General features: G+C 41.9%; 1 protein-coding gene and 1 long non-coding RNA gene across 2 annotated transcripts in view; both read left to right on the top strand.

The window, feature by feature from the left end:
- The window catches only part of wry (weary), a 372,986-nt gene that overhangs the window by 41,918 nt on the left and 318,735 nt on the right, over positions 1-12,333 (top strand). The gene's annotated exons all lie outside the window — the stretch shown is intronic.
- On the top strand, positions 9,164-9,781 carry LOC135937136 (uncharacterized). Its single transcript, XR_010574457.1, has 3 exons — positions 9,164-9,373; positions 9,431-9,534; positions 9,584-9,781. It is a non-coding gene; the product is annotated as an uncharacterized LOC135937136 (long non-coding RNA).

Raw genomic sequence — 12,333 nt, 5'->3', positions numbered from 1 at the left:
AATAAAGGTTAAATTCAGAAAAATACTGTCCAAATTTTTCTGAAAATCTCTGCATGAATTTTGCAATTAAATTTTCCGGAGGAGATTGCATCCAAAAAATGTCTTGCTCGGATGTTTAATTCATTGGCCTAATGGAAACTTCGTACTGTACCTCTCGCCGCGTCAAAAGAAGCAACAAACCAAGTTTACAAGCCAGAGTGAAGCAGGAAGTTTATAGAAAAAGATTCGCCCTCGGCTAGAGCAACACACACACACAGTTGAGAGAGAAAGAAAACTCCGCTGGCTGCTTTTGTTTGGCCCGAATCGATAGCTTGATTCCTCTCTCTCGCTGCACCCTGTTTGTTTTTTAGTTTGTTTGATCCGCGCCGCGATTGTTTTCCGGCCCAATTTCAATCGATCGTTTTTATCCCCTCGAGCCGAAAATAAATATTTCAAATTCTGAAAAAAATATGTCGTGCGTCTTCGGAGCGATTTCCCGGATTTGTTTACTCAGGCGGGAGAGAAAGAGCGAGAAAAGAGATAAATCAGTGCGAGCTGCAGCTAATGGAATTTTTAATTTGACGCTTCTCTCGGATCTCGCTTGTTTATTCGGGCTGGAAAGGAAGAAAGCAAGCGAGAGATAAGCCTGCCGGCGGTTTATTTGCCGCCAAGAAAGAGATCCGCGTCGATTCTCTCGTGCGACACACACACACACACCCACTGGCTCCGGTTTTTTTCGCTTCTCTTCTTTCATCTCATCAGAGCAGTGCTCTTCCAACTAATTCCGCTCGATCTCACGTTTTTTTCGCTCGGAAGTTGATTAGAAATAATGGGTACTAGATTAAAACTATTTTTTTATATTGAATTTACTATTTATTTTCGAATTTTGAACAAGGGAAATTAATTACTTCCTGGGTAAGAATTTAACAAGTGCTTCGCACTTGACGTTTGGTGCTGGGTGATTTTTTGGCGATTAAAAGTTAGTTTTGTTAAAAAAATCGCGAAAAGTGGCCCTGGAACCGATTTCAGGGTTACTACCCTGATAAAGGTCATCAGGGTACATCAGGTGATAGAGCTCGGCGAGACCTTTCGTTTAAGACCTTGTGACTTAAGATCCATCAATCCGTCGAATTATTCGACAATTTTGAGTTTTTCTGAAATTGGGACATTCAAAAAATCGTATTCATTCTAAAAATGGTCCGATTTCGAAAAACTGAACACGAGAGTTCGTGTTCCATCGAGGGGCGTCGACTGGTGCAACAATCATCGCCGTAGGGTTGACAGGGCCGCCGCTGGGCCCCGAAACCCACAATTTTGTAATGTCCAATTCACGTTTTTTCAATTTAAAAAAATTAATAACTCTGCTCCTATGGGTCGTAGAGTAAAAAACCAATATTGGTTGGACTGGCGGTAAAATTGTGCGTCGAATGGCTCTAAAAGCGGCCCCTGCCCTCCCCCGCAGCGAGATCCACACAAAAGCCAATTTTTCTGGAGATTTTTTTAATAGGTCTCATATGGGCCGGAGGGTGTTTGTCTCTGTATCTGGCCTCATTAAAACTCACCAGTTGATATTAGCGTCCAAAACTGCCTAAATTCAGAAAGCTGATTAAATTTCCAGTTTTTTCCCGTTTAGCAGATTTTTCTCCAATAATTTACCCTGTATGTGTATTAAAGGATTTTGCGGGAAAATACACACTATTTTTCCGCTTCATTAATTGTTCGCTCTTTACCAGCACTATTTTTCTAATTAAAGAAAAACAAATAAACGCGCAATAATTACCTTTTCTGCTATTTACATAATCGAGTTAAACGAGAAATTTCCTCTGCGTTTTCCGATCAGTCGTCTGATATGTATATCTTCTCATATTTTGCCTGGGGCCTCGTTTATTTCGTCAATTTCGATTCGGCGGAACGCAATTTGTCAAGTGCGCGTCTCGTTCGATAACACGCGCACACATAAATAAACATTTCCGTTTGCTGTTGACAGACGGTTTGCTCTCGAGTGCGTTCCGCCGGTTCCGCCGGCCAAATTGAATCTTGACGTTTACGCACACCCGAAAATAAATCCCACGCTTTATTCCGGACTCGCTCCGATCGCGTTTTCCGGTATATCATCCGATGCAGAATAATTCATTTTTTTATTACCAGCAAATGTTAAAATATTGTTCAAAGCACTATTGATAGAAAAGTTGTCTTCGCCGTCGTGACTTTGCGAAGAGAGTTCTCGACAAAGAGTTTTTCTCTCGGGCAAGTTTGCTCTGGACGGCTGGCTGGCTGGCTCGCTGGCTAATCAAAACACAAATCGAACTGCTGCTGGGAAACGCAGCGGCAGCGGACGGACGGGCGGGCGCCATAAATAAAAGGCAGAATTGTAAACAAGCTTTTATTGAATCGCAACGCATAAATCACTGCCAAGCCGCTAATGCACTTTTTAAAGTGAATTTCCCCGCAAAATCCTTTAACACTCATACAGATTAGGTCCTAAGGAACATGAGCAGTTAGAAAAATACATTATTTAGGTATTTTTAAATTGAATATTATTAACAGGTAATAAAGGTAACCAGCTGAAATTTTTTATAAAAAAGCAAAAAAAAAAACTCTAAAACGGAAATTTCGACAAGAAACCTGGCCAGTTGACGCCTCTCGGTGCCAAACAAATGAAAATAAAATCACAAACACCCTCCACCCCTTGGGGGAATTAATTAAAAAATCTTCAGAAAAATGGGCTTTTGTGTAGATTTTGCTGCGTGGGTGTACAGGGGCCGCTTTAAAGGCCATTCGACGCAGAATTTTACCGCGAGTCCAACCTAAATTGGTTTTTGACTCTACGACCCATAGAAGCCGAGTTATTAATTTTTTAAAGTGAAAAAACGTGAATCGGACATTACAAAATTGTGGTTTTTGTGGCCCAGCGGCGGCCCTGTGGACCCTACGGCGGGCATTTTTGAACCAGTCGACGCCCCTTGATGGGACACGAACTCTCGTGTTCAGTTTTTCAAAATCACACCATTTTTAGAATTTATATGATTTTTTGAATGTCTGAATTTAAGAAAAACTCAAAATGTTCAAATAATTCGACGGATTGATGGATTTTAAGTCACAAGGTCTTAAACGAAAGGTCTCACCGAGCCCTACCACCTGATACACTCTGATGACCTTTTTCAGGGTACCAAACCCTGAAATCGGTCCTAGAGCCTCTTTTCGCTATTTTTCCAACGCTACTTCGGCCATCTTTTAATTGCCCAAAAAACCACCCGGCACCAAACGTCCCGTGCGAAGCGCTTGTTAAATTTCCGTAATTTTTATCACCCCGGAATCAACTAATTTCGTTAATTTCCCAAAAAACCCAATAAAATTCGAAAAAATTAGATTTGGAATACTTTTGGCCAAAAGTAAATGAAATAATTTTAGTCGTTTAGGGTTTATTATTTTTTAAATAAAAATATCGCTATAATTATTCCACTTTGAGGCAATTTGTTAATTAAAAATGGCCATTACGAAAGAGCAACACACGAGTTATAAATTTTTACGGATTGGCGAGCGGCGCGAACGAGAAAAGGAGAGGGTCGGCCGCCGGTTGCGGTGCCAGAGTATTTTTTGGCGCCCGAGTGGCTTTGCGGCGAGATTATACTCGGATAATTAGAGGGTGGCTCATCGTCGCTGCTAATGGCGCGTCTTATCAGCGCCGCTCGTAAATCAGCGCCCGCATAAATTCTGCTCTCGCTCTCGGCGGCCCGGGAATTAAATGGCGCGGACGCGCGCACGCAGCGTCCGAATGGCTCCGAACGAGCGCCGTTTTCTCCTTTCCCTCGTGTTTGTTTGCGTGAGCTGCTCTTCAGGTGAATGGGCCTTTATCTCTCTCTCGCTCGCTCTCTCGTTTTCTAGCTCGGCCGGCCCAGTGCAACGCAGCAGGAAGCAATTTCGCCTCCTTATTAGCGCTTCGTGCTCCATGCCGGCCCAGAATGGCTGGCATAACGCAGGCATATGACCCCAGATCCTCTTTAATATGTGTCTTGGCCATTCTAAATTGTTTTAAATCAGCCAGATTTACTACCATCCGCCTGTTTTCAACTCAGGAGAGACAAATTTTCAAATTCTTGTTTTTAATTTACAAATAAAATTTAAATTGAGGGGTTGGCACCCCGAAAACTATATTCAGCTCACCAGGGGAGATCAAGCCAAGTCGAACGGCGTGTAAATTTCGCATTTCTGATAATTTTAGAACTCGAGATTTGGCGTTGAAAATATTGGGAAAAATTTAAATTTACGATTTTTGCCAAAATTTCCATCGCCAAATCTCAGGTTCTAACTGTCAGAATTGCTAAAAATGCACACCATTCGACTTATCTCAACCTTCCCTAGAAAGCCGCCTGAATTTAGGGTGGTTTTTTTCAATGTAAGAGCGTTTTTAACAGTGAATAAATTCGCTGAAAATGCAATACGACGCAATTTTCTCGTTACTTTGATGCATAGGGCGGGAGAGGGATGAGGATTGATCACCCTTAAAACCCATTGACTGTCTAAGGGTGATCGAGACGAGTCGAACGGTGTGCAGTTAATGCAATTCTCACCCTTAGAACCCGAGATTTAACGTTGACAATATTGGAAAAATTTACAAAATTTTATTTTTGCCAAAATTGTAATCACCAAATAAAGGGTTTTAACTGTAAGAATTTTAAAAACTGCACACTGCTCAACTCGCCTTAACCTACCCTAGATAGCCGATGGAATTAGGGGTGGATTTTTGTTAATTTTAGAGGGTTGAGACCAGTGAATAAGTTTGCTGAAAATGCAATATGACGTGAATTTTTTCTCAACTTCAAAGCATAGGGTGGAAGAGGGTTGATCACCCTCAAAACCATTTGGCTGTTCAGGGGAGATCGAGACGAGTCGAATGGTGTGAAGTTTTTACAATTCTGACAGTTATTAGAACTCAAGATTTGGCGTTGACAATATTGACAAAAATACTAAAGTTTTTTTTATTTTTGCCACATTGTCAACGCTAAATCTCAGGTTTTTACCGTCAGAATTTTAAAAGCTGCACACTGTCCAACTCGTCTTAACCTCTCCTAGACAGCCGTTTGAATTTGGGAAGGTTTTTTTAATATAAGAGCGATTTTAACGGTGAATAAATTTGCTGAAATGCAAAATGACACGATTTTCTCGATATTTTAATGCATATGGTGGAAGGGGAAAAGGTTTGATCACCTTCCTAACCCTTCGGTTGTCTTGGGGAGGTAGAGTAGAGTCGAACGGTGTGCAGTTTTTGCATTTCTGACCCTTAGAACTCGAGATTTGGCGCTCACAATACGTACAAAAAATTGAATTTTTTTCAAATTTAATTTGAATTTCTAGAAAATGAACCCGAAACCCAGCTTTTAAATTATATCAAACGTCCCATGGACTCTCTTAGACCACTTTTAAGGGGCGTTTCGGATTTTTAAAGTATGGTGCTGGTTTTCATAATCTCCAAAATATTTTATGTGGCACACTCCGCATGAATTTAAGCTTTTAATTCCCCAATTTTTTACTTTGGTGTATTCCCAATTGCAAAATAAAATTCTCTTTTTAATTTTCTCAAGAATTAATCCAAAATGTAGTTAAAAGTTAATTCCTCTTGAGCCCATTCAGTTAATCTGCACCCCTAAAAAAGGGGGTAAAGGAAATTCGGCGGCTGAGGGCGTGAAACGCAATTGGCTTTGAGAGAAGTGGCAAAAAGGAAAGACAATGGGGCATTGTCCACTTGTCGCAGCGCCACGAGTGATTTGTCTGCCGCTGCCGAGGGAAAGAAAAAAGTGGCAAAAGCGCGCGCGTATCGACCAGAGGGAGAGAGCGAGAGAGAGAGAGAGAGAGGAGCTACAGCTGTTTCGGCGCGCAACAATCGATCCCCCGAATTAAGCAGCGGCGGCGGCGGCGGCAGCACGCTGTGTTTACCAGTGAAATCATTTCACGCACGGCTGCCGCGCGCCTCAATCAAACGGCCAGCCAATAAAATGCAAACGGCCTGAAAAAGCAGTGCATTTGCAAGGCTTTTGTGTATATATTTTCTTGTTCTTATCTAATCGGGAACGGGAGAGAGAGAGAAAAAGAGAGCAGGCGAATGCAGAGATGTTCTAGTGTAATAATCGCTGTTGCCTTTGGCCCACGGCCAGATTCTATGTAAGCAGAGAACGAGTTATTGCGTGTTGTGAAACACTGTTGTTTTATTCTGGTAATTCGAAAAGGCAACAATTTAAAAAAAATAATCTGAAGAATTGGTCTCCACTTAATAAAATTTTTAAAGTGATGTTAAAAGTAAATTTCCATAAGTACGTTTAAAAACGAAGTTTCGTTGTTACATAATAGATTTAGAAAAATACCCACTGGAGTCCGGACTGCGATCTGTGTTAGTTTCCGCCGTTCAGAAGTCGAAATGGCGTCGAAATAATGGAGGCCAATCAGAAGTCAGTCCAGCGGCCAATCAGAAGTGTCGAAAAAGAGGCGTGCCGACCAAATAATTTAATTCCCGCGTATTTATTTTCATTTCCATTATCCTGATGTGCCATCTAACGGTCGATTGGCCAATTACCGGGCAAATCAGCTGTTATTAAAGAAATAACAACAAAAATATTCATTGTGCCGAAGGAATTTTCATGATAAATTTTCCTAATAATTCCAGACAATTTTTTTCTACAAAAGAACAATTATCCGGCTAATGAGACCCTTAAAAAGCAAAAAATTGCGATCTCTTCGAACCGCAACAAGGCATTTAATAACTGTCTTAACAAGAATTCGATTTACTCCACTGCTGCCTGCGGCCCTAGTTTGTGTTATCCCAATTTATTGGTCTCTCGGTCCGATATAAAATATAAATTGAGAAGAAAAGGCCTAGCTGCACCGCACGCGATTGTTGTTGAGCATTCCGCCGCAGCGAGCGCGCATTAATCACCGGACCACGACAATTAATCGGCGCGCGGCCGAGAAGACGCAATATAATGGCGGCGATCATCGCGCCGCGCCCGCCAATTAATCTTTTGTGTCGACCTTGCCCCACGAACCCGACACCCGACTTCGCCCTCGGGCCAAACTTCGACTTTCTGCGAACCGTTAATCGTAATTTTATTCGAAAGAAAGATTTACGATGGATTTAATTAAAACCAAAAACTTTCTGTCAAATATTATCATTATTTTTGATCTGGAAATTTTTTTTTCTCGTTTTTCTGGCCTTTCATTTAATATTTTAATATTTAACACCCTTAAAAATAATTCATACCACCCTTTCCATCCCCATGGGAACGACTTTTTTGCTTTTAATCATGATTTCGATTTATTTTCAATATCAGACTCGAATTTTCGGCACGGGGAGAGTGAATTAAAAGCAGGAGCGCATCAAAACGCAAACAAACGGCGAGTAATCTGCATCTCGGCGCCAAATTATGAAGCGCTAAGCTGATTATCGCCGCACACCGGATTTGCACCCCTTTCCGCCCCCGGCACCATCCCCGCATACAGACACCACTCGCCACTTTTTACTAATTAAACGCACGCAAAACGCAAAGCCTCCAAATAAATTAAAATAAAAAAATTCGCCCAACAAGCAAAATATTTAGTTTATCAGCTCGAAATCCCTTTTTGATCTCCTGCCACGCATGACGAACTAGAAATAACAGAAATAAAATATTATACCAGCAGAATTTCTTTTTAGATAGAAAATTCTGCTCTCTGCCGGCATCAAATTTGGCCCCTTTGTTCCGCCCTTTTGGGCCTTTTCGCTGGCAACCCTTCTTCTCGTGACGACAGAGGAAAAGAAAAGAAGAAAAGGCTTCTTGTTAAATTAATTTTTAATTAGTGCCGCCGTACTTGACTTAATTACGCTCCGGCCTCCTTCGAACGCGAGCTAAACAAGTCAGAATAAAATGGGTCTTGAAAGCAAGATGAGAGGCCTGAACTTTCAATTGAACTTTAATCAAAAGTATTAAATTACGAATAGAAATAGAAGTCTGTTTTTGTTTAGAGATAATTTTAAATTGGACTCATGGTCCGTTTTACGATTTGTGTTGGTTCCCGCAGGTCATAAGTCAATATGGCGTCGAAAAAATGAAGGCCAGTCAGTCAGCTTGAAAAGTTCACAGATTTTGAAGCTGCGCAGTAAACTTGGGCGCAACTTAAGCATGCGCAGTACGTTCAGATCGCTTCTAAATCTCACAAGGAGGCTGAAACTCATCACTGCGCATGCGTGACCCAATTTAAAACCTTTTGCGCAGTCGTAATTCCCGCCGGGGGTCAGTTTGCGATCTAGGTTTGGTTCTTGCCCGTCAGAAGTCAAAATGACGTCGAAATGTTGGAGGCCAATTAGGAGACAGTCCAGCGGCCAACCTGAAGCGTCGAAAAAGAGGTGTGCCGAGCTAATAATTTTATTCCCGCGCATTTCGTTACATTTTTTCATTGGCCTGATGTGCCATCTAACGGCCGATTTGCCAATTACCGGGCTAATCAGCTGTTAGTTAAGAAATAACAAGTAAAGCACGATAAATTTTCCAAGCTAATTTCATTTTACGTTATTTAGCTTTCCCGCGTATTCTACCAGACGCCATGTTTGTGCGTCGCGTGAATCCTGACCCCAGTGGTAATTTTTATGTATATTCTTTCGGTAAAAATTACCTGCTGTGTACGGTGCGGGTTTTTTCCCTTGAATTCCTCTCTTTAGTCCTTGAGAGCTGCTGCAGAAGGTGCGAAAACGGGCGATAAACTGGGTGGAAAGAGCGGCAATAAAGGTGGGACGGCGGACAAATGGGCTTCATTTCATCAATGGATTACGCCCATTTTTCGCTGTTAACTCGTAAAAGGCCGAGTGCAATCTCGAGAGCAATCTTCCTTCTCGTCGTCTGCGCGCGTATATTCATTCTGCAACTCATTTCGCGTTAGAGCTGCAAACTTTGCGCCGAATTCAAATTGCGCGCATCTGCGACACACACACTCGACGTAATTAGTTATTTTATTGGTCGACCGCCAAAGTGAAAAGTTTCATCCTCTTTTTGATCCGCCGCCGCCGCCGCCGCTGCCGCTGCCGGAGAGAAACTTCGAGCCGGATTATTTAAATTTCGCAGAAAGAGCAAAGGCGCCGTGCGGCGGGTATGGCGCTTCCGCTCGCCGAAACTTTGCCGAGAAAATTGCAATAAAACCGGAAAGTGGTGTGATGCAAGGGCAGGGGCGCTTTAAGGAAGTGGGGATGAGGGTGCTAAGGGGATAACCTTCTTCTTTCTTAGGGGAGTAAAGCTACCCTCTCAAAAGACGACAGGCACAGGAAGGGGTTAACGTGGAGAACGAGGAGGAGCTAGACGCAGGAGGAGAAAGGACCGTATAAAAACCCGAACAAGGACGGAACGAGGAGAAGCGAAGTCCACGAGTTAAACGAGTAAGATCTCTGGAGCCAAGTAAATTCCTGTAACTGATTTTGTGTTTGTGTGGGCAGGCCGAAGTCGGACAGCGTAATTAGACAAGGTAGGAGATCACTTTTGGAGGGCTCGTGGGCAACGCCGAGGACTTCCGTCGCAGGGCCGTGCCGTGGACTTTAAGGTAGTTTGGGGCAGTAAGTTGTGGGCCGCCACTTAGGAATCAATTTCAGATGTCGGCGAGTGAGCGGTCAGGCTGCTGCTAATTTCTGCCAGTTTCGGCAGTGGCGGAGCGACGTAGGGTTTATGGTCCAGAAGGGAGCGAGTGATATCAGTTCGGAGGCGTCGGAAACGGAATTCTAGTGATCCGCGTTGTATTCTTTCTTGTGTACTGTTTAGAGTAAATTAATAAAGTCCAATTGTCTTGTTAAGTTGCGCGGGTTTAAATTTGGCTTTCCCTCCTTTGTGCGTAGACATTTTTAGGATATTTGCTCAAGGAATTTCTGAATTTGCTGCAGCTGGTGGTCGTAGAACCCACCGCGAGAAGAAAGGCTTTGTGCGTATAGGTATTGTCGGCCTGAGCTTAGGGAATTTTGATTAATTTTTTCGAATTCTATTTATTTCTTTCTTTCTCGCAACAAAAGACCGAAACTTTTGCCTCCAAAGTTTATCGATTGTTCCTCTGCTTTTGCTCTCGGACATTTTTAACAATTCTTAAGAAGGAAAACTTGTTCATTATCTTTATTTGTCCTAAAAAAGGCATATCTGAAATTTTATAATCCTTTGAGGTTCAATTTTGAGAGAAAAAAATCGTCATGGACGAAAATTGAAATAAAATTGTTAATTTTGGTTCCATGGGAGTTTAAACCATGGGAGTCGAATAAAAGGGGGCGTGGCAGGTGCCAAAATCAGCGGGAAATTTAAAATTAAAACGATTTTTATTCATACTCTTAATTAAAACATTTAAAAATAATTTATATCAGCATATATGTGATTTAAAATCAATTTTGCACTTCCTCTGGACTAATTTTACGAAAATACCATTTTCTAATAAAATTTCCAATTGCACGGCAAGAAATAAATTCGTTGTTTACGCCAACCTCTCGCGCGAATTCATTTCTGACAGAGTGCGCAATCGAGCGTAAATTTAATTTTCGTCTGTTCGCCGCGGCGACGACGACGGCGGCGGCGAGGCAAAAAATGTGGCGGCGCGCCTTTTATTTCCTTTTCTTCTTTTCGTTTGGAAAGGTCAGCCGGAGGAAAAGACGCTCTCGAGGGCCATTTTTCAGACGAAAAAGTTGGAATGGAGCGCGCGCGCGGCTGCTGCGAACGGCCGTCTCACGCACGTGCGGCCCCATCTCCGCGTCCGCCGAAATATTTGTTTTCGCAGCAGTCGAGAAGGCAGCGCTGAAACACGCAATTTCGGTTCGAGTAATGGCCAAAAGTGCAATTTCACAGCGGCGACTTGTGCGAAATATGAGCCAAATTGAGGGGAACACTTGAATTGCATGGAAATTATTTTAAAATGAAAGAAATAATTCTTCTGGGATGATTCTCGAATAAATTTAAATAATTTTTGGGGATTGAATTGCTCCCTAAAAATTTTAAAGGTTCTCTAACGTCCAGTTGAAATTTCCAAATAAATTTTGTGCGAAATTAGTTCATTTTAAATAGGAAAAATACTGGAAATCTAATCAGCTTTCTGAATTTAGGCAGTTTTTGACGCTACTAAGAACTGGTGAATTTTAATCAGGCAAAACCAGACCTCTTTCGAAAATCTGCAATTTTTGAAAAAATAAAAAATTACTTTCAAGACTCTAACGAACTTTTTTTGTCTTCTCGCTAATAAATTTTCATTATTTTTCTCACTCTGGGAGTGCTAAATTGATTACCTTTGCTCAAAAAGGGGGCGTAACTGGTAAAATTTAGAAAAAATGGATTTTGGGGCCCTTTTGGCCACAAGTACATAAAAAATTAGTCGGTTAGGGTTAACTTTTCATGTCGTTTAATTTTTTTAAATTAAAAATACACATATTTTTGCACATTTTTCCTCTAAATTTGGGCTCCAGGAATGAAATTTAATATTTTTCGTACCAAATAAATTTATAAATCTCTTCTAAGGCCAATAGAAAAGCTTTCCCTTTAGAAAAAATGCATTTCCAAAGCAAAAAATATGAATCCCGAGCCATAATTGGATTTTTTCTGTTGAGAGAATCCGCATTAGGATCGAAGGAAAAAAGCAAATCTAATATATAGCGCCTGAGTGAGTGAGTGTGTGTGGAAGATGAAGAAGCGACAAGCGTGAGTTGATCCTTTTGTCGAGGACGGAAACACGATTCCAAGCAGGGAAAGCAGGGCACGCGGCGTATCGCGCGTAGAACTACGGCGATTTCTTTGCCTGCTCTCTCCCCATGCAGCGAGAGCAAGAGCTGCGCCTTCAATTTATGCGAACACACCTGCTTTCCTCAATTTTCTCCCCTCGGCTGCACCGCATCTGCACGTCCAAAGAAAAGGAAGGTGTGCGGTGCGTGCGTGCGTGGACGCCCTTAATGCTCGGAAAAATATAAATAAATCCCACGACGAGACACGAGACAGTTAAATTGTATAAATAACTGTCACACACTCTCTAGGGGGAAAATAAATTAAGGAAAGGTATAAATAGAAACAAATAAATTATTTTTGGTAGTTTTAAAATAGCAATGATTTAAAATTTAAAACAAAACACCGGGAGCCTGATTGCGATCTGTGTTGGTTCCCGCCGGTCAGAATTGAATATGGCGTCGAAATAATGGAGGCCAATCAGGAGACAGTCCAGCGGCCAATCTGAAGCGTCAAAAAAGAGGCGTGCCGACCTAATAATTTCATTCCTGCGTATTTTGTTTCATTTCCATTCGCCTGATGAGCCATCTAACGGTCGATTCGCCAATTACCGGGCTAATCAGCTGGTATCAAAGAAATAAAAAGACAAATATTTATTGTGCGG

This window comes from Cloeon dipterum, chromosome 2 (genome assembly GCF_949628265.1).
Source record: "Cloeon dipterum chromosome 2, ieCloDipt1.1, whole genome shotgun sequence".
NCBI lineage: Eukaryota > Metazoa > Arthropoda > Insecta > Ephemeroptera > Baetidae > Cloeon > Cloeon dipterum.
This window is presented reverse-complemented; position numbering and strand designations above follow the sequence as displayed.